The following is a 21,912-nucleotide window of genomic DNA, read 5'->3' on the forward strand; positions in this document are numbered from 1 at the left end:
ATACTGCACAGGTAGCATCACCCCTGGACTGATACGGCACAGGTAGCATCACCGCTGGACTGATATGGCACATTTAGCATCACCCCTGGACTGATACGGCACAGGTAGCATCACCCCTGGACTGACATGACACACTTAGCATCACTGCTAGACTGATATGGCACAGGTAGCATCACCCCTGGACTGATATGGCGCAGGTAGCATCACCCCTGGACTGATATGGCACAGGTAGCATCACCCCTGGACTGATACGGCACAGGTAGCATCACCCCTGGACTGATACGGCACAGGTAGCATCACCCCTGGACTGATACGGCACAGGTAGCATCACCCCTGGACTGATATGGCACAGGTAGCATCACCCCTGGACTGATACGGCACAGGTAGCATCACCCCTGGACTGATACGGCACAGGTAGCATCACCCCTGGACTGATACGGCACAGGTAGCATCACCCCTGGACTGATACAGCACAGGTAGCATCACCCCTGGACTGATACAGCACAGGTAGCATCACCCCTGGACTGACATGACACACTTAGCATCACTGCTAGACTGATATGGCACAGGTAGCATCACCTCTAGACTGATACGGCACAGGTAGCATCACCTCTAGACTGATACGGCACAGGTAGCATCACCCCTGGACTGATACGGCACAGGTAGCATCATCTCTAGACTGATACGGCACATGTAGCATCACCCCTGGACTGATACGGCACAGGTAGCATCACCCCTAGACTGATACGGCACATTTAGCATCAACTCTGGACTGTTATGGCACAGGTAGCATCAACTCTGGACTGTTATGGCACAGGTAGCATCACCTCTGGACTGATACGGCACAGGTAGCATCACCTCTGGACTGATATGGCGCAGGTAGCATCACCCCTGGACTTATATGGCACAGGTAGCATCACTGCTAGACTGATATGGCACAGGTAGCATCACCCCTGGACTGATATGGCGCAGGTAGCATCACCCCTGGACTGATATGGCACAGGTAGCATCACCCCTGGACTGATATGGCACAGGTAGCATCACCCCTGGACTGATACGGCACAGGTAGCATCACCCCTGGACTGATACGGCACAGGTAGCATCACCCCTGGACTGATACGGCACAGGTAGCATCACCCCTGGACTGATATGGCACAGGTAGCATCACCCCTGGACTGATACGGCACAGGTAGCATCACCCCTGGACTGATACGGCACAGGTAGCATCACCCCTGGACTGATACAGCACAGGTAGCATCACCCCTGGACTGATACAGCACAGGTAGCATCACCCCTGGACTGATACAGCACAGGTAGCATCACCCCTGGACTGACATGACACACTTAGCATCACTGCTAGACTGATATGGCACAGGTAGCATCACCTCTAGACTGATACGGCACAGGTAGCATCACCTCTAGACTGATACGGCACAGGTAGCATCACCCCTGGACTGATACGGCACAGGTAGCATCATCTCTAGACTGATACGGCACAGGTAGCATCACCCCTGGACTGATACGGCACAGGTAGCATCACCCCTAGACTGATACGGCACATTTAGCATCAACTCTGGACTGTTATGGCACAGGTAGCATCAACTCTGGACTGTTATGGCACAGGTAGCATCACCTCTGGACTGATACGGCACAGGTAGCATCACCTCTGGACTGATACGGCACAGGTAGCATCACCTCTGGACTGATACGGCACAGGTAGCATCACCTCTGGACTGATATGGCACATTTAGCATCACCCTTGGACTGACACGGCAGACTGGGCTCACCCCAGGAATTATACAGCAGACTGGGCTCACCCCAGGAATTATTCAGCACAGATGGCGGCACCCCTGAACTGATACGGCACACTTGGCAGCACATATGGAATTATACGGCACACATGACAGCAATCCTGCAATTAAAACAGAAAGAGAAAAAGGGTTTTATTCGGTACTTGTGTAGTATCACGTCACCCATCGCATCGCAGACCATAAGGCATGCGATGGTATGCGATGTGATATCGCACAAAGTTCCCCAATGTCATGCAGTTTTAAAATTGTATGGCATTGTATATATGGCATACAATGCCATACAATGCGATGGGATGCGATTATAACTTGTATAATCACCCTAATGGGTGCTTACAATGTTAAATGCAACCCCACGCCACCCCCCAGTATAAACGTGAACACGAAGCGTGGCGAGCGCAGCGAGCCCGCGAGGGGCGGCGGTACGCGTCCTCCAACCTTTTCATACTCCCACTATCCACGTCGGCGTGTAGTTGATTTTATAGAGTGTGGCGAGCGCAGCGAGCCACCGAGACCGAAGCGTGGCGAGCGCAGCGAGTCCCGCGAGGTATACGCGTCCCCTCGCGGGGCTCGCTGCGCTTCAGGCTCGCCACACTTTATAAAATCAACTCCACGCCAACGTGGATAGTGGGGGAATGAAAAGGTTGGAGGACACGTACCGCCGCCCCTCGCGGGCTCGCTGCGCTCGCCATGCTTCGGGTTCACGTTTATACTGGGGGGTGGCGTGGGGGTGCATTTAACATTGTAAGCACCCATTAGGGTCCTTATACAAATTATCATCGCATAGGGGGCTAAAATCGCATCGCAGTGCATCGGGTGTATGGCATGCGATGCGATGAAAAATCGCGCGATCACATATCGGTGGCGCCGTGATAATACACAAGTACCTTTTATTCTTTTAATAAAAATGACAGCTCCCCAGGTTTATCAGCACCCCAGAAATTATAGTACACACTTCGCTCACCCCAGAAATTATATGACACACTTGGCTGACCCCAAGAAATATACAGCACACTTGACTGACCCCTGGACTGATACAACACTTCTGGTATGATATGGCACACTTAGCAGCCCTTAACTATTTTATTTTAATTAAAAAATGTGTGGTAGCTCCCCTGGACTAATGAGATACTGGGCAGCACAGCTGGACTTATACAGGGCACTGGGCAGCACAGATGGATTGATATGGGACACTTAACACCCCTTGCAGGTATAAAAAAAAAAAAAAAAATATTTTAATTAAAAAGTAGGGAGTAGCTCCCCTGGATTGATACGGGACAATGGGCAGCACAGCTGGCCTTATACGTGACACTGAACAGGACAGCTGGACACACTTGACACCCCTTGCAGGTAAAAAAAAAAGATCAACACATTTTTTATTTTAATAAAAAATGGGAGGGGAGCAGGACTGATACGGGACACTGTGCACCACTGCTGGACTGATACGGGACACTGAACAGGTCAGCTGGACTTATATAGCACACTTGACACCCTTTGCAGGTTAAAAAAGGGATTTTTGTAAGAACTTACCGTTCAAATCCCTTTCTCTGATATGGTCCTGGTGACACAGCTCAACATTGGGATGTAGGAGGGTCCGTAGGAGCAGGGCCGGCAATAGAAATCTTGGGGCCCCATACACTTATATCTCTGGGGCCCCATTCTTCCCCAAATACCCCATTCTTCCCCAAATACCCTCTGAGGGGTCCCAGAGCTGCCAGTCCATGTGGCACAAGGTACATCCTCCCCCTATTCCGAGTAAGCGTCAGCGACCGTGTCTCAGTGCAGGGGAAGTGGCGGGTATTACACTCGGAGACAGTCAGTGCAGAACCCGGGAACCCTTAGCATTAGCAGCCGCATCTCCCTGCTCCAGTCATTACACCCTGCTGTCTTACCCACACGCTGCACCCCCGGCGCTGCACTTCTCTCCTCTGGCGCTCCCAGACAGTCACGGCATGAAGATAGCTGAGTGACCCCTGGTGCTGCACCGCTCTCCTCTGGCGCTCCCGGACAGTCATGGCATGGAGGGCAAACCCCTCCATGCCGTGACTGTGCGGGAGCGCCAGAGGAGAGAGGTGCAGCACCGGGGGTCACATAGCTATCTTCTTGTTCGGCGAGCAGCGTGTGGGTAAGACAGCAGGGTGTAATGACTGGAGCAGGGAGATGCGGCTGCTAATGCTAAGGGGTCCCGGGCTCTGCACTGACTGTCTCCGAGTGCAATACCCGCCACTTCCCCTGCACTGAGACGCGGCCGCCGATGCTTACTCGGAATAGGGGGAGGATGTACCTTGTGCCACATGGACTGGCAGCTCTGGGGCCCCTCAGATCGCTGGGGCCCGTCACAACTGTCCCTTTTGACCCCCCCTGTCGCCGGGCCTGCGTAGGAGCCAGGCACCTATCCTAAAGCTTTTGGAGGGTAGGCTCCTCCCTTCTGCATCCCAGACTCCTCAGTTCAATCTTTCAAAGCCACTGGAATACATTAACTCAGTACAAACGCCTGCACATATTATATGCACATTTTCAAAATAACTTTTAACCATATATAACATGAAACATCATGAACCTGGCATTCTTACTGAGCGTAAGGGAGGGATCGCTGTGTCACCAGGACCATATCAGAGAAAGGGATTCGAACGTTAAGTTCTTACAAAAATCCCTTTTTCTCTTTCAATGGTCCTGGTGACACAGCTCAACATTGGGACGTTCCAGAGCCGGTCCTTTGGGTGGGTACGCTCAGGTCTGCAGCTCTCATCACTGCTCGCCCGAATGATGCGTCCTCCGACGCGAACTCATGGAACCTATAGAATTTGGCAAAAGTATGAACAGATGACCAAGTGGCAGCCCTGCAAACCTGCTCGGCTGTTGCCCCATGTTGAACCGCCCAAGAGGTGGCGACCGACCTGGTGGTATGCGCATTAATCCTGGCCGGCACAGGCCTACCAACTTTAGTATATGCAAAAGCAATTACAGAACGCAACCACCTAGCAATGGTCTGCTTAGAAGCAGGCCAACCAATTTTGTGTAAATCATACAAAACTAGCAAAGTATCAGTCTTCCTCACACTCTTTACTCTGTCCACATAAATGCGCAAGGCGCGCACAACATCCAAATTCCTCAATTTGTCCCTTTTCCTTGAACCCTCTGGGGGTTAAAACACAGGCAGAACTATCTCCTGATTTAGATGAAAAGCAGAGAATACTTTTGATAAAAATTGGGGTACTGTCCGAAGGACAGCCCTATCATCATGAAATATAAGGAAGGGAGACTTGCAGGACAATGCTCCCAACTCCGATACTCTTTTTGCTGACGCCACCGCCAACAAAAATACCAGTTTCCATGTAAGGAATTTAAGGTCAGCCGACCTTAATGGCTCAAAAGGCGCCTTTTGATGGCACTCCAGAACCAGAGATAAATCCCATGGCGCTACTGGTTGCTTGTAGGGAGGTTTCAATCGAGAAACCCCCTGTAGGAAGGTCTGTACTTCCGGTAACAATGCTATCCTTTTTTGGAAATAAATTGACAAGGCCGAGATCTGTACTTTGAGTGACTGAAGGCTTAACCCAGAGGAAAGGCCATCCTGCAAAAACTCCAGCAATTTCGCCAATCTAAATTGCGATGTGTATGACTTCTGCCTTTCACACCACCGAATATAGGTCTTCCAGACCCTATAATAATTTGCAGAAGACACTGACTTTCTAGCTTTAATCATAGTGTTAACCACAGCCTCTGAGAACCCTTTGTTCTTCAAGATGGCGGTTTCAACAGCCAAGCCGTCAAATTTAACCGAGCTGAATCCAGATGGTTGAACGGTCCTTGGTTTAGAAGGTCTGACCTCAGAGGTAGACGCCACGAGTCCACAGACAATCTCTGAAGCCTCGAGTACCAGGACCTCCTTGGCCAATCTGGGGCCACTAAAATCACCGGGATTGCCTGGGCCTGTATCTTTTTCAAAACTCTTGCTAGCATTGGAACTGGCGGAAAAACATAAAGTAGATTCCCCTCCCAGGGGATGGTCATAGCATCTGCCAGTGGATCCCTCGTCCTGCCATAGAACCTGGGTACCTTATGGTTGAACCTGGATGTCCGGAGTTCCCCATTTCAGAGTAATTTGATGAAATACTTGTGGGTTCAGGCTCCATTCTCCTTCCATCAGCTCCTCCCTGCTCAGGAAGTCGGCCTCTATATTCTCCACTCCTGGTATGAATATCGCTGATAACCCTGGAACATTCTGTTCCGCCCACAAGAAGATCCGGGACACCTCCCACATAGCCAGTTTGCTGCGTGTGCCTCCCTGGTGATTCAGATACGCCACAGCTGTGGCGTTGTCGGTTTGAATCCTTAAAGGGAGCCCCTGTAATCTTTCTCCCGCCAGAGAAATCACCTTCCACACAGCCCTCAGTTCCAGGATGTTGATCGGTAAGGCAGACTCCTCTGAAGTCCACAAGCCCTGCAGACGCAGGTCCAAGACTACTGCCCCCCAGCCCCTGAGACTGGCGTCGGTGGTGACTACCAGCCAGCTCCAGGACTGCAGAGACCGACCCCACTGAAGGGAATCCACCTCCGTCCACCATTTCAGGGAGGACCGAGCTTCTGGAGACAACACTATTTGTTCTGACTTCATGGTCTGAGTATTCCCTGACCAGGCTGTCAGAATGTTCCACTGTAACACTCGCGAGTGGAACCTGGCGAACTGTAACATCTCGAAAGACGCCACCATCTTCCCCAGCAGTTTGAGGCACCTCCATACTGATGTGCTCTGAGACCCGAGGATCTCCTGGACCAAGGCAGCCAGATCCCTGGCCTTTGCCTCTGGTAGAAATACCAGATGTAGGTGGGTATCCAGAACAACTCCCAGGAATTGGAGTCTCTGTGACGGCACGAACTGAGACTTTTGTCAATTTAAAAGCCAGCCGTGAGCCTGCAAAAACCCGATGGCTTCTGCCAAGTGACTCTTCAACTTTTCTGCTGACTCTGCTTTGAACAGCAGGTCGTCCAAATATGGAATTACCGTGATTCCCCTCAATCGAAGCACTGCCGCCATTACTGACATTATCTTGGTGAATACCCTTGGCGCTGTAGCCAGACCGAAGGGCAACGCCTGGAATTGCAAATACAGGTCTCCTATCGCAAACCTCAATAGAGCCTGATGTTCTGGGTGGATAGGAACATGAAGGTATGCATCCTGGACATCCATGGATGCCAAAAATTCTCCCTGGTCCAGGCTTAGCAGCACAGACCGTAGAGACTCCATTTTGAAATGGTCTACCCACAAATGGATATTTAATGACTTTAAGTTTAGGATCGGTCTGAAAGACCGTCTGGTTTGGGCACCAAAAACAGAGTGGAATAAAAGCCTTTCTTCCACTCCGCTCTGGGGACCGGGACCACCACACCCTTCTTCAAAAGGGAGTGAGCCGCTCCCAAGAGAGCCGTACGGAGCCGAGCCTCCTTTGGTAGTGGTGTGGGAATGAATCTTCTCGGAGGAAGACCCTTGAAGGGAATTCTGTAACCCTGGGATATAATTTCTAACACCCAAGAATCCCGGTCTAACAGTGCCCATGCGTCTCTGAACAGTGTCAGACGTCCCCCCACCTTGACCACCGCCAGGCAAAACCCCTGGCAGTCATGCGGAGGGTTTGTCCTCTCCTTTAGTGTTTGGTTTCTTATGAAAGGAACCAAAGTTAGACTTTGGGGCCTTGCCCCTGGAGGACTGAAACTTTCCCCTAAAAGACTGTCCTCGAAAGGACGCACCTCCTCTAGGGGAGGGCCGAAAGGACGGCCTGAAAGCAGAAAACCTTGATGTCTGCTTGGCTGCAGGGGCTGGCAGGAAAGTACTTTTGCCACCTGTGGCCTGCTTAATAATCTCTTCCAGTTCTGAACCAAATAACAGCTTTCCTTTAAAAGCTAATGCCTCTAAGGCCTTCTTAGACTCGTTATCTGCCTCCCAAGCCTTAAGCCAGAGCACTCTCCTGGCATTGACAGACACTGTGGAAACTCTGGCAGCCATTTTGAGAGCTTCCTCCTCAGCCTCCAGCACATACTCTGCAGCTGCTTTAAGCTTCTCCGCAAGCAATAACACACAAGGGTCAGCATGTAAGATAGTGCACAAATCATTGGCCCACACAATCATGGCCTTAGAGACCCAGGCTGAAGCAATCAGAGGACGTAGGGTGTATCCCACCCCTTCAAAGATTGCCTTGAGGTTACCCTCCATCTTCTTGTCTACTGGGTCCTTAAAGGCTGCTCCCCCCTGCACTGGTAGCACAGTGGCTTTTGACAACCGTGCCACAGAAGCATCTACCACTGGAACTTTCTCCCAGAGATCTGCATGAGCCTCAGGCATGGGGTATAGACTTAAAAATCTCTTTGGCATTTGCAGCCTTTTATCGGGCGTTTTCCAAGCCCCTTCCAATAAATCCTGTAAACCTTCATCTGCAGGGAAGGTAACAGCTTTCTTACGTTGCCGTTTAAACACACCTTTTGCATGCGTGAATATGGAAGGGGAAAAGAAGGAAAGAAAAGCGACAGATAAGTGAAGGGACGAGGATAGAGTAGCTAGATATAAAAAAGATAAAATATGGCACGAGGCACCTTAATAAGAACGTAAGATAGGGCACCCATGCAAGATGTATGCAGGTATAAGCGTTGATGTAATGTATGTACTATGTCTGTATATATGTGATGTTTGTGAATGTAATGAAATGTAAGGAAAAATGTATGTAAGATTCGTTATTTTTGTACTATAATAAAGATTTAAAGATAAAAAAAAAAAAAAAAACACACCTTTTGCAGGAGTTTTATCTTCCACAGACAAATTCAAAGCCTGTTTTACAGCTGTAATCAAATCCTCCACCCCTGCGGCTGAGGAATCCTCAGAATCATCACCCTGCTCCCAGGGAATGTCTGCATATGCTCCATCCTCTTCATCAACAATTAAAGGCACTGAGTAAGACCTTTTAGGGGTCCCCACAGCATCAACATCAATCTTGTCTAGCAATTCACTAAACCTGTTAATCCCTTTAGCAGTATCCTGCATCACCTTTAGGAAAGCAGGGTCTGCCTGGGTAAGAGGCAAGGAGCCAGAGGACTGCTGAGATGATGACATAGGTCTCTGAGAATCTACCAAGACATCACTCTGTCTGTCCAGCAATTGCACTAAAGCATTTACAAACCTGCACAGGGCACTGGCCCACGCAGGTTCCAATTGCTCTACCCTCTGGGGTTCACTCCCCATGGGTCTCACAGCCGTGATACACAAGCCCCCCTTGGCCATCTTCTCAGGGACAAATTTCAGTGCACAGACACTGCAAGCGCTCAATGTATTAAGGGCTCCCTCCCCCAAAACCACAGCCTGTTGCTCAGACATGATGTAAAGTAACAGTCACAGTGCATTCAATGTACAAGCGTTTATACAGAGTCAATGCACCCAGCCACTTATCTGTCTGTTGGTTTCAGATGTGGGGAAAAAGATGCCCAGGAAATCCAAACACTCTGCCAGGATCTGTCAGCCAGCTCAGCTCCGCTGCAAGCGTTCCGAATGGCGCTAAAACAGAGTGAGGGAAGAGACCAAGTCCCTGCTGCTGCAGGGTCCGTGACTTTTGGCGCCAACCACCCCCAGACAGCCGCTCCCATTGCAGGATCTCCTAGTTCCAGTATCTCCCCCTCAGCTGGGGACCACTTGGAACATGCCTGTAACACACTCCTCTTATATAGGAGCTCAGTGTGTAAGCTCCGCAGAAAATGGCCGCCGCCATCACGGAGCGCCTGTCCCCCATGATCCCCACCTAGCGTGAAGCCGGTTTCAGAGCGCTCCGGAGCCCAGGCAGCTTCTTAAAAGAAGCTGTAAGCGCTGCACAGGGAGGCCAGACAGCGTCTCCCCTGTGCACAGCGAGCTGACAGGACGCGCTTCTGTCAGCTCCTGCTGCGCTAGCAGTGTGAGGATTCACTAATGAGAATCCTCACACTGTGCCTACCTAGCTAGTGTACAAGTTAATAAAATAATAAAAACCCTAACTAACTCTAATCCTTCGGCTGCTCCGGCAGCCCTTTAGAATAGCACCCACTCCAGTGGGCACCTAACACGAACTGAAGAGTCTGGGATGCAGAAGGGAGGAGCCTACCCTCCAAAAGCTTTAGGATAGGTGCCTGGCTCCTACATACCCTCCTACATCCCAATGTTGAGCTGTGTCACCAGGACCAGAGAAAATTACATGTAATTATTACTGAACAACGTCCCAATCCAAGCAGTCACCTTACTGGTCACATCCCGGGTGTTACTGTATATCGTCCCATTCCCAGCAGTCACCTCTCCGGTCACATTCCCCGGTGTTACTGTATAATGTCCCATTCCCAGCAGGCACCTCTCTGGTCACATCCCCCGGTGTTACTGTATAATGTCCCATTCCCAGCAGTCACCTCTCCGGTCACATCCCCCGGTGTTACTGTATAATGTCCCATTCCCAGCAGGCACCTCTCCGGTCACATCCCCCGGTGTTACTGTATAATGTCCCATTCCCAGCAGTCACCTCTCTGGTCACATCCCCCTGTGTTACTGTATATCGTCCCATTCCCAGCAGTCACCTCTCCGGCCACATCCCCCGGTGTTACTGTATAATGTCCTATTCCCAGCAGGCACCTCTCTGGTCACACTCCCCGGTGTTACTGTATAATGTCCCATTCCCAGCAGGCACCTCTCTGGTCACATCCCCCCGTGTTACGGTATAATGTCCCATTCCCAGCAGGCACCTCTCCTGTCACATTCCCCAATGTTACTGTATAATATCCCCATACCCAGCAGTCACCTCTCCAGTCACATCCCCTGGTGTTACTGTATAATATCCCATTCCCAGGAGTCACCTCTCTGGTCACATCCCCCTGTGTTACTGTATAATGTCCCATTCCCAGCAGTCGCCTCTACGGTCACATCCCCAGTGTTACTGTATAATGTCCCATTCCCAGTAGTCACCTCTCCGGTCACATCCCCCGGTGTTCCAGTATAACGTCCCATTCCCAGCAGTCACCTCTTCGGTCACATCCCCGGTGTTACTGTATAAAGTCCCATTCCCAGCAGTCACCTCTCTGGTCACATCCCCCTGTGTTACTGTATAATGTCCCATTCCCAGCAGTCACCTCTACGGTCACATCCACCGTTGTTACTGTATAATGTCCCATTCCCAGCAGTCACCTCTCCGGTCACATTCCCCGGTGTTACTGTATAATGCCCCATTCCCAGCAGGCACCCCTCTGGTCACATCCCCCGGTGTTACTGTAAAATGTCCCATTCCCAGCAGTCACCTCTCCAGTCACATCCCCTGGTGTTACTGTATAATCTCCCATTCCCAGCAGTCACCTCTCTGATCACATACCTGGTGTTATTCTTTAATGTCCCATTCCCAGCAGTCGCCTCTCTGGTCACATCCCCCTGTGTTACTGTATAATGTCCCATTCCCAGCAGTCACCTCTCCGGTCACATCAAACAGTGTTACTGTATAATGTCCCATTCCCAGCGATCTCCTCTCAGGTCACATCCCCCTGTGTTACTGTATATTGTCTCATTCCCAGCAATCACCTCTCCGGTCACATCCCCCGGTGTTACTGTATATTGTCTCATTCCCAGCAATCACCTCTCCGGTCACATCCCCCGGTGTTACTGTATATTGTCCCATTCCCAGCAATCACCTCTCTGGTCACATCCCTCGGTGTTACTGTATAACATCCCATTCCTAGCAGTCACTTCCCCAGTCACCTCCCCCTGTGTTACTTTATAATGTCCAATTCCCAGCAGTCACCTCTCTGGTCACATCCCCCGGTGTTACAGTATAACGTCCCATTCCCAGCAGTCACCTCTCCGGTCACATCCCCGGTGTTACAGTATAACGTCCCATTCCCAGCAGTCACCTCTCCGGTCACATCCACCAGTGTTACTGTATAATGTCCCATTCCCAGCAGTCACCTCTCCGGTCACATCCCACGGTGTTACTGTATATTGCCCCATTCCCAGCAGTCACCTCTCCGGTCACATCCCACGGTGTTACTGTATATTGCCCCATTCCCAGCAATCACCTCTCCGGTCACATCCCCCTGTGTTACTGTATAATGTCCCATTCCCAGCAGTCACCTCTTTGGTCACATCCCTCAGTGTTACTGTAGCTTCTTATTCCCAGCAGACACCTCCGCGGTCACATCCTCCAGTGTTAAAATATAACGTCCCCTCACTCACCTCCCCAGTCAGGTCCCTGTGTTAGCGATAGATAAGACTGATGTCACTGTGACACTCCCAGACCCCCTCACCTCCCCAGTCAGATCCCTGTGTTAGTAATAGAGATAAGAGTGATGTCACTGTGACGCTCCCAGACCCCCTCACCTCCCCAGTCAGGTCCCTATGATAGTAATAGAGGTGAGAGTGATGTCACTGTGACGCTCCCATACCCCCTCACCTCCATAGTCAGGTCTCCCGTGTCAGTAATGGAGATAAGAGTGATGTCACTGAGACGCTCCCAGACCCACTCACCTCCCCAGTCAGGTCCCTGTGTTAGTAATAGAGATACAAGTGATGTCACTGTGACGCTCCCAGACCCCCTCACCTCCCCAGTAAGGTCCCTCTGATAGTAATAGAGGTGAGAGTGATGTCACTGTGACACTCCCAGACCCCCTCACCTCCCCAGTCAGGTCCCTCTGATAGTTATAGAGATAAAAGTGATGTCACTGTGACTTTACCTCCCCAGCAGGCAGATGATCTCCAAGGTTATATTCAATAGCTTATTAGCGATGTGATTCTTCTCCTCCATTCTGTTCTCAATTCTCAGTAAATCAGATAATCTAGATGGAAGTCTTCTCCTATGTGTAAGTATCGTAGTTATGCAGCTTCTGGTTAGGAAACGATTCTAGCAGGTACAGTTTTCATCTATGAATGAAACGATGACATTAATAGTGGCTAATGACTTACTGCAGAGCTCACACTGTGATTCCTTGCCATCAGATTAGTCCGAGACACAGTACACAGAACATCAGAGTCTACGATGGAATCGCAAATCATCCCGAATCCCCACTTTGCACAGGGATAGAGACTGTCGCATAGCACCTTAAACCCGAATTATTGCTGGGTTGATGTTAGAGCGACCCTGCTTGAGGTGCGGTGTGAAAGCTCCCAACCAAATAACCCAGGTCGACCAACTCGGCCATTCGACCCGGTTATTAGAAGGGTTGCTACGCCCGATGGGGGTTATTCAGACCTGATCGCTCCGGTCAGTTTTAGCAGCACCTTATGACTATACTGCTATTAGTTATAGCGACAGAGTGTAATCCCACCCCGTGCCAGCCTGCGAATGGTTTGCGCTTAGGGATGACAATCCCTGGGCATTTTTCGAATCCGGATATATGGGATTGTAAAATGCTCAATCCCAGGATTGGTTTACTTAATATAACAAATGCCGGGTGGGTGGGCGCTGCGGCCCTGCGCAGCCTGACCTCTGACTACATCACGCTGCGCAGAGCAAGGGACGGGAGAAGCCGGGCAGCATTTGAGTGGGTGCACAGCCCAGTCTAGAAATCCAGCCAATGTTGGGGCCCAATCCCAGGATTCCGCTGTTCCTGGGATTGGCCACTCTACCTGCGAATAGCTAAATCCATTCGCAACTCACTCACCACTGAATGATTTTCCCAGTGTGTGCAGCCTGTGCCAAGCCCAGTACTTACTCGGTGGCTGCAATCGAGGCCAGAGGGGATGTCACACGCCTTCACAGACACGTTCAGAAAACGGACGGGTCATACCCCCAAACACTGGGTCCCTGTCAATCATCTTGCTTATGGCCACTGATTATAAAAAAAAAAAAAAAACGCTGTATTTCATCAGTGGATGGCCTGAGCACTAGGACCTATATGCATGCGCAGACATTCCTTAATCGCCCGGCCTCCACATTTTTAGTCTTGCAATCAGGAGTGAATTACCCCCTACATCGCTGACTATGCGCACTCCCAAACATAGGGCCTTATTCTGGTTGGTGCGGCCGGGCCGTACGCGTACGTTCCAGGGTTTTTCATGATCTGCGCATGCGTACAATCGCCAATGCGCAGGCGCGAACACTCCACAACGCTTACGGACGGGTCTCTCCGTGCGAAAAAACCTGTACGCGAGAGTACGGGCATTGGGGGCGGCATAGGGGCGTGTTGAGGGGAGCGGCCGAAATAATGAGGGAAAATGGGCGTAAACATGGGCGTACACGGGGGTGTGCACCAAAAATGAACGGTGCTACTACCGCACGATCGCCTAAAGCACCGTTCATTTCGGACACAAAACAGGTGGCCGCCAACCGCCATCTCAAACCACCCCTACAGATACCGCATGCCAGCGTGCGCCTGGGTTTGCTAATTTACGCTGATTACTACTCAAACACATACACCTGAATGTTATAAGCAATGCTGCAGTCTATTAACTCCAAACCATGATTTCACTACCTGCAAGCCACACACAGCACTCACACACATTGGAAGCTTATCTTTCTATACTTCTCCACATTTAAAGGTTTGTTTAATTTAAGGTAAGAATCTTTTTAAGACCTGCTTATATATGCTAAGGTAGGTATTTGTTAAACAGTTATACACATTCACTACGTGCTTTCATAGACTTTACACAGTAGCACACTCAATCTACACAAGTCGACATGTGTCAACATGTTCACTCTAATACAAACATAGGTTTTGTATTTATGATACAATAACATAAACCACATCTAACACCTACAAAGGATGTTTCAGCAATGTTTTAAGCCCATGCCCACTATTTTGCACATTAATTAATTCAATCAATTAATTAATTTTCATAATTATAGTTGAAAGGCAAGATTTGCAGGTCCATATATGTGAAGGGTATGCCAGCGTGCACGGACGTACGCTCACTCTCACGAGCGGTGACATAAGCTGAGTTTTCTATTGAAAACAATAGGGACCCGTCCGTGCAAGCTGGCGTACGCTCAGGAAGTCGGTGGGAAGACGGACGAGAGACGTCCGTAAACGGTGGCGTACGCTCTGTTGTACGCCAGTTGTCAGAGTGTAAGGGCTGGTCCGTCCGTGTACGTTGGCGTACGCTCAATTGTACGCCACTCCCCTTCGACGTTGTTTCTGGCCGTACGTATGCGGCTGAGTTGTGGGTGGACTTAACCCCAACGGCCGCGTACGGAGAGCGTACGCTAATAGTGAACGTACGCACGTTTGGCCGCTCCGATCAGAATAACCTCCATAGTCAGCAACATCCTCTGTAGGCCGTGTTTGAGGACATCGTTAGCAAGATCAATGCTGTGGAATGCAGAGAGGAGGAGATCTGGCCAGTAATGCGAAAGAGAAGTTGGCCTCAGCAACCAATGAGCTGCATATTGTCACATTATGGACAGTGCTAGATAAATGTGACGTCCCATGCACACGTTAGTATGTAAAAAATAACAATAATATCGCTCACAAGGGCTCGTGTACACTCAATATCGTTATCGACCACCCCCATAGGCTGAACATGCAGTCCGATTTTGGCTACATAACCAATGACCTGCACGTTCAGCGGGTCCTGGTGATGTTGCAGTAAAAGCAACATGGACGCAGCCCTTCTTCATACAGGCCGAGGGGTAGGAGCCTCTAAAAGCGCTACAGAGTTACTCATTTTTCAACGAGTGATAACAATCGTCGTGACTGATAACTCTTGTTGCGTATGATAATTGGTACACCAGCCAATCCGCCCCTAACAGTCATTTTTTAAAACAAATGACAGGGGCTGAAAACATGGCGGTTGGGGAGGATTGGTTGGAGCACTATTTATCATACGCACCATGTGTTATCATTCACAGTGAGTTTTATCACTCCTTGATAAATTAGGACCTTTGCATGCTTATATTAACACCTTCAATTCCACTCAAGTTTAAGTCCCGCTATAGTCACCCTCCCACACGTATGCCAATGTAATAATAGATAAGGGATACCCACCTTCATTACTGCGGATACGATACCACAAACTAGGATGACACCAAGATCAAACCATAGTAGTCTGTCAAAAGGAGGTGGGTAAGTTCAGGAAGAACCCGATTGGTCGATGGGAGCCAGTACAAAATGCCAAAAACATATCATCCAAAGTGTGTAATTGTGTATATAATATAATATAATTGTGAAATACCTGCATTACTCTTGCACTTTAGATAGATCACTAATAAAACAACCTGCAATATGACACACGTAGCTATTAATATATGGGGAGCAGTGGCGTAGCTACAGGGGTCGCAGCGGTCGCAGATGCGACCGGGCCCCTGAGCCAGGGGGGCCCAACCCCCGCCACTGTCCGGCCGTCCTGTTTCCTCCATGGATCAGGGGCGGAACTACCGCCGGTGCAGACGGTGCAGTGCACCGGGGCCCGAGAGGTTAAAGGGGCCCGATGCCGCCGTCTGCCCGGCATGACATGATGTGAACTTTTTTTTTTTTCATGTGCTCCGTCACTGTGTGTGGGGGAAGGAGGGTGAGCAGGCGGTGCGGTGTTGTTGATGGCGTGGTACAGTGAGCTGTCTGGACACCGGGGCATACATGGAATGGATGCAGCTGCAGCAGCACCCTGTCTGCACGTGTGCATCCATTCCTGCCCGGGATTGGTCTACTCTACTCTACTCCGGGCGCTCACCCCAGTACACGGACAGAGCCGTCCGCCGCCTCCCTCCACCCCGCCCCCGAACTGGCTGCTGCTGCTGCGTGTAACATAGCTACCGTTCAGCAGCACGCAGCAGGAAGAGGCATCGGACAGTGAGGTGAGGAGGACAACTGAACGCACAGCCACAGCAGGTAACCAATGGGTCACTTGCTGCCGCCAGCCCACAGGCCCCTGTCACACAGGGCACAACCGCGTCCCCTGCTGCCCGCTCCCACTCCCCAAGTCACTGCCGCTATTTCCCACGATGCCCACTGCCGCACCACCCCACCTCAAGCCACAAGTCCCTAGCTACCCCCCACCAGGGGCGGATTGGGGACTAAAAGAGGCCCTGGAAAATTTCTGAAAGTGGCCTCATGTGGATGGCAACAAAGCAATAAAGGGCGGAGCCAACATTACAGTAGCCGGGATTATTACATCACTATACTTAGATACATTGTTGACAGGCAAAACGATGCCACATTTTCATAAGACAGGGATAACAGGGGTAGTGCGCGCCGTAGGCGCGCGCTGAAAATCCACACCGTAACGCCTATTATGTGTCACACACCCATTACATAGTATACCACATGCAACGATGGCCTGCAAGGCTTGCTGGTGCCGGGCCCCCCCAAGTAACGACTACACTACAGCACTATGGCTAGGGCCGTACAAGAACCGTTGTTAGGGTTTTAATGCTAGTCCACAAAGTAACTTACTGCTTTGTGGGAGATCCGGTAGAGAGGCAAGGAGAGCGCAGAGAGAGAGACAAGGAGAGCACAGAGAGAGAGAGACAAGGAGAGCGCAGAGAGAGAGACAAGGAGAGCACAGAGAGAGAGACAAGGAGAGCGCAGAGAGAGAGACAATGAGAGCACAGAGAGAGAGAGACAAGGAGAGCACAGAGAGAGAGAGACAAGGAGAGCGCAGAGAGAGAGACAAGGAGAGCACAGAGAAAGAGAGACAAGGAGAGCGCAGAGAGAGAGACAAGGAGAACACAGAGAGAGAAAGACAAGGAGAGCGCAGAGAGAGAGACAAGGAGAGCACAGAGAGAGAGAGAGACAAGGAGAGCACAGAGAGAGAGAGAAGGAGAGCGCAGAGAGAGAGACAAGGAGAGCACAGAGAGAGAGAGACAAGGAGAGCGCAGAGAGAGAGACAAGGAGAGCACAGAGAGAGAGAAGGAGAACGCAGAGACAGAGAGACAAGGAGAGTGCAGAGAGAGAGAAGGAGAACGCAGAGAGAGAGAGACAAGGAGAGCGCAGAGAGAGAGAGAAGGAGAACGCAGAGAGAGAGAGAGACAAGGAGAGCGCCGTGAGAGAAAGAGAGACAAGGAGAATGCAGAGAGAGAGAGAGAGACAAGGAGAGCGCAGAGAGAGAGAGAGACAAGGAGAGCAAAGAGAGAGAGAGAGAAGGAGAACGCAGAGAGAGAGACAAGGAGAGTGTAGAGAGAGAGACAAGGAGAGCGCAGAGAGAGAGACAAGGAGAGCGCAGAGAGAGAGACAAGGAGAGCGCAGAGAGAGAGAGACAAGGAGAGCGCAGAGAGAGAGACAAGGAGAGCACAGAGAGAGAGACAAGGAGAGCGCAGAGAGAGAGACAATGAGAGCACAGAGAGAGAGAGACAAGGAGAGCACAGAGAGAGAGAGACAAGGAGAGCGCAGAGAGAGAGACAAGGAGAGCACAGAGAGAGAGACAAGGAGAGCGCAGAGAGAGAGACAATGAGAGCACAGAGAGAGAGAGACAAGGAGAGCACAGAGAGAGAGAGACAAGGAGAGCGCAGAGAGAGAGACAAGGAGAGCACAGAGAGAGAGAGACAAGGAGAGCGCAGAGAGAGAGACAAGGAGAACACAGAGAGAGAAAGACAAGGAGAGCGCAGAGAGAGAGACAAGGAGAGCACAGAGAGAGAGAGAGAGACAAGGAGAGCACAGAGAGAGAGAGAAGGAGAGCGCAGAGAGAGAGACAAGGAGAGCACAGAGAGAGAGAGACAAGGAGAGCGCAGAGAGAGAGACAAGGAGAGCACAGAGAGAGAGAAGGAGAACGCAGAGACAGAGAGACAAGGAGAGTGCAGAGAGAGAGAGAAGGAGAACGCAGAGAGAGAGAGACAAGGAGAGCGCAGAGAGAGAGAGAAGGAGAACGCAGAGAGAGAGAGAGAGACAAGGAGAGCGCCGTGAGAGAAAGAGAGACAAGGAGAATGCAGAGAGAGAGAGAGAGAGACAAGGAGAGCGCAGAGAGAGAGAGAGACAAGGAGAGCAAAGAGAGAGAGAGAGAAGGAGAACGCAGAGAGAGAGAGACAAGGAGAGTGTAGAGAGAGAGACAAGGAGAGCGCAGAGAGAGAGACAAGGAGAGCGCAGAGAGAGAGACAAGGAGAGCGCAGAGAGAGAGACAAGGAGAGCGCAGAGAGAGAGAGAAGGAGAACGCAGAGAGAGAGACAAGGAGAGCGCAGAGAGAGACAAGGAGAGAGCAGAGACAGAGAGAAAGACAAGGAGAGCGCAGAGAAAGAGACAAGGAGAGCGCAGAGAGAGAGAGAGACAAGGAGAGCACAGAGAGAGAGACAAGGAGAGCACAGAGAGGGAGACAAGGAGAGCACAGAGAGAGAGAGAAGGAGAGCGCAGATAGAGAGAGAGAGACAAGGAGAGCGCAGAGACAGAAAGAGAGACAAGGAGAGCGCAGAAAGAGAGAGGAGAGCACAGAGAGAGAGAGACAAGGAGAGCGCAGAGAGAGAGAGAGACAAGGAGAGCGCAGACAGAGAGAGACAAGGAGGGAGCAGAGAGAGAGAGACAAGGAAGGTGCAGAGAGAGAGAGAGAGACGAGGAGAGCGCAGAGAGAGAGTGACGAGGAGAGCGCAGAGAAAGAGACAAGGAGAGCGCAGAGAAAGAGACAAGGAGAGCACAGAGAGAGAGAGACAAGGAGAGCACAGAGAGAGAGAGAGACAAGGAGAGCACAGAGAGAGAGAGACAAGAAGAGCACACACAGAGAGAGAGAAGGAGAGCGCAGAGAGAGAGAGAGAGAGAGACAAGGAGAGCGCAGAAACAGAAAGAGAGACAAGGAGAGCGCAGAGAGAGAGAGGAGAGCGCAGAGAGAGAGAGACAAGGAGAGCGCAGAGAGAGAGAGACAAGGAGGGAGCACGCTGAAAATCCACACCGTAACGCCTATTATGTGTCACACACCCATTACATAGTATACCACATGCAACGATGGCCTGCAAGGCTTGCTGGTGCCGGGCCCCCCCAAGTAACGACTACACTACAGCACTATGGCTAGGGCCGTACAAGAACCGTTGTTAGGGTTTTAATGCTAGTCCACAAAGTAACTTACTGCTTTGTGGGAGATCCGGTAGAGAGGCAAGGAGAGCGCAGAGAGAGAGACAAGGAGAGCACAGAGAGAGAGAGACAAGGAGAGCGCAGAGAGAGAGACAAGGAGATCACAGAGAGAGAGACAAGGAGAGCGCAGAGAGAGAGACAATGAGAGCACAGAGAGAGAGAGACAAGGAGAGCACAGAGAGAGAGAGACAAGGAGAGCGCAGAGAGAGAGACAAGGAGAGCACAGAGAGAGAGAGACAAGGAGAGCGCAGAGAGAGAGACAAGGAGAACACAGAGAGAGAAAGACAAGGAGAGCGCAGAGAGAGAGACAAGGAGAGCACAGAGAGAGAGAGAGACAAGGAGAGCACAGAGAGAGAGAGACAAGGAGAGCGCAGAGAGAGAGACAAGGAGAGCACAGAGAGAGAGAAGGAGAACGCAGAGACAGAGAGACAAGGAGAGTGCAGAGAGAGAGAGAAGGAGAACGCAGAGAGAGAGAGACAAGGAGAGCGCAGAGAGAGAGAGAAGGAGAACGCAGAGAGAGAGAGAGACAAGGAGAGCGCCGTGAGAGAAAGAGAGACAAGGAGAATGCAGAGAGAGAGAGAGAGACAAGGAGAGCGCAGAGAGAGAGAGAGAGACAAGGAGAGCAAAGAGAGAGAGAGAGAAGGAGAACGCAGAGAGAGAGACAAGGAGAGTGTAGAGAGAGAGACAAGGAGAGCGCAGAGAGAGAGACAAGGAGAGCGCAGAGAGAGAGACAAGGAGAGCGCAGAGAGAGAGACAAGGAGAGCGCAGAGAGAGAGAGAAGGAGAACGCAGAGAGAGAGACAAGGAGAGCGCAGAGAGAGACAAGGAGAGAGCAGAGACAGAGAGAAAGACAAGGAGAGCGCAGAGAAAGAGACAAGGAGAGCGCAGAGAGAGAGAGAGACAAGGAGAGCACAGAGAGAGAGACAAGGAGAGCACAGAGAGAGACAAGGAGAGCACAGAGAGAGACAAGGAGAGCACAGAGAGAGATAGACAAGGAGAGCACAGAGAGAGAGACAAGGAGAGCACAGAGAGAGAGAGAAGGAGAGCGCAGATAGAGAGAGAGAGACAAGGAGAGCGCAGAGACAGAAAGAGAGACAAGGAGAGCGCAGAAAGAGAGAGGAGAGCACAGAGAGAGAGAGACAAGGAGAGCGCAGAGAGAGAGACAAGGAGAGCGCAGACAGAGAGAGACAAGGAGGGAGCAGAGAGAGAGAGACAAGGAAGGTGCAGAGAGAGAGAGAGAGAGACGAGGAGAGCGCAGAGAGAGAGTGACGAGGAGAGCGCAGAGAAAGAGACAAGGAGAGCGCAGAGAAAGAGACAAGGAGAGCAGAGAGAGAGAGAGACAAGGAGAGCACAGAGAGAGAGAGAGACAAGGAGAGCACAGAGAGAGAGAGAGACAAGGAGAGCACAGAGAGAGAGAGACAAGAAGAGCACACAGAGAGAGAGAGAAGGAGAGCGCAGAGAGAGAGAGAGAGAGAGAGACAAGGAGAGCGCAGAAACAGAAAGAGAGACAAGGAGAGCGCAGAGAGAGAGAGGAGAGCGCAGAGAGAGAGAGACAAGGAGAGCGCAGAGAGAGAGAGACAAGGAGGGAGCACGCTGAAAATCCACACCGTAACGCCTATTATGTGTCACACACCCATTACATAGTATACCACATGCAACGATGGCCTGCAAGGCTTGCTGGTGCCGGGCCCCCCCAAGTAACGACTACACTACAGCACTATGGCTAGGGCCGTACAAGAACCGTTGTTAGGGTTTTAATGCTAGTCCACAAAGTAACTTACTGCTTTGTGGGAGATCCGGTAGAGAGGCAAGGAGAGCGCAGAGAGAGAGACAAGGAGAGCACAGAGAGAGAGAGACAAGGAGAGCGCAGAGAGAGAGACAAGGAGAGCACAGAGAGAGAGACAAGGAGAGCGCAGAGAGAGAGACAATGAGAGCACAGAGAGAGAGAGACAAGGAGAGCACAGAGAGAGAGAGACAAGGAGAGCGCAGAGAGAGAGACAAGGAGAGCACAGAGAGAGAGAGACAAGGAGAGCGCAGAGAGAGAGACAAGGAGAACACAGAGAGAGAAAGACAAGGAGAGCGCAGAGAGAGAGACAAGGAGAGCACAGAGAGAGAGAGAGACAAGGAGAGCACAGAGAGAGAGA

Source organism: Crinia signifera, chromosome 6, assembly GCF_055691185.1.
Source record: "Crinia signifera chromosome 6, ASM5569118v1, whole genome shotgun sequence".
Lineage (NCBI taxonomy): Eukaryota > Metazoa > Chordata > Amphibia > Anura > Myobatrachidae > Crinia > Crinia signifera.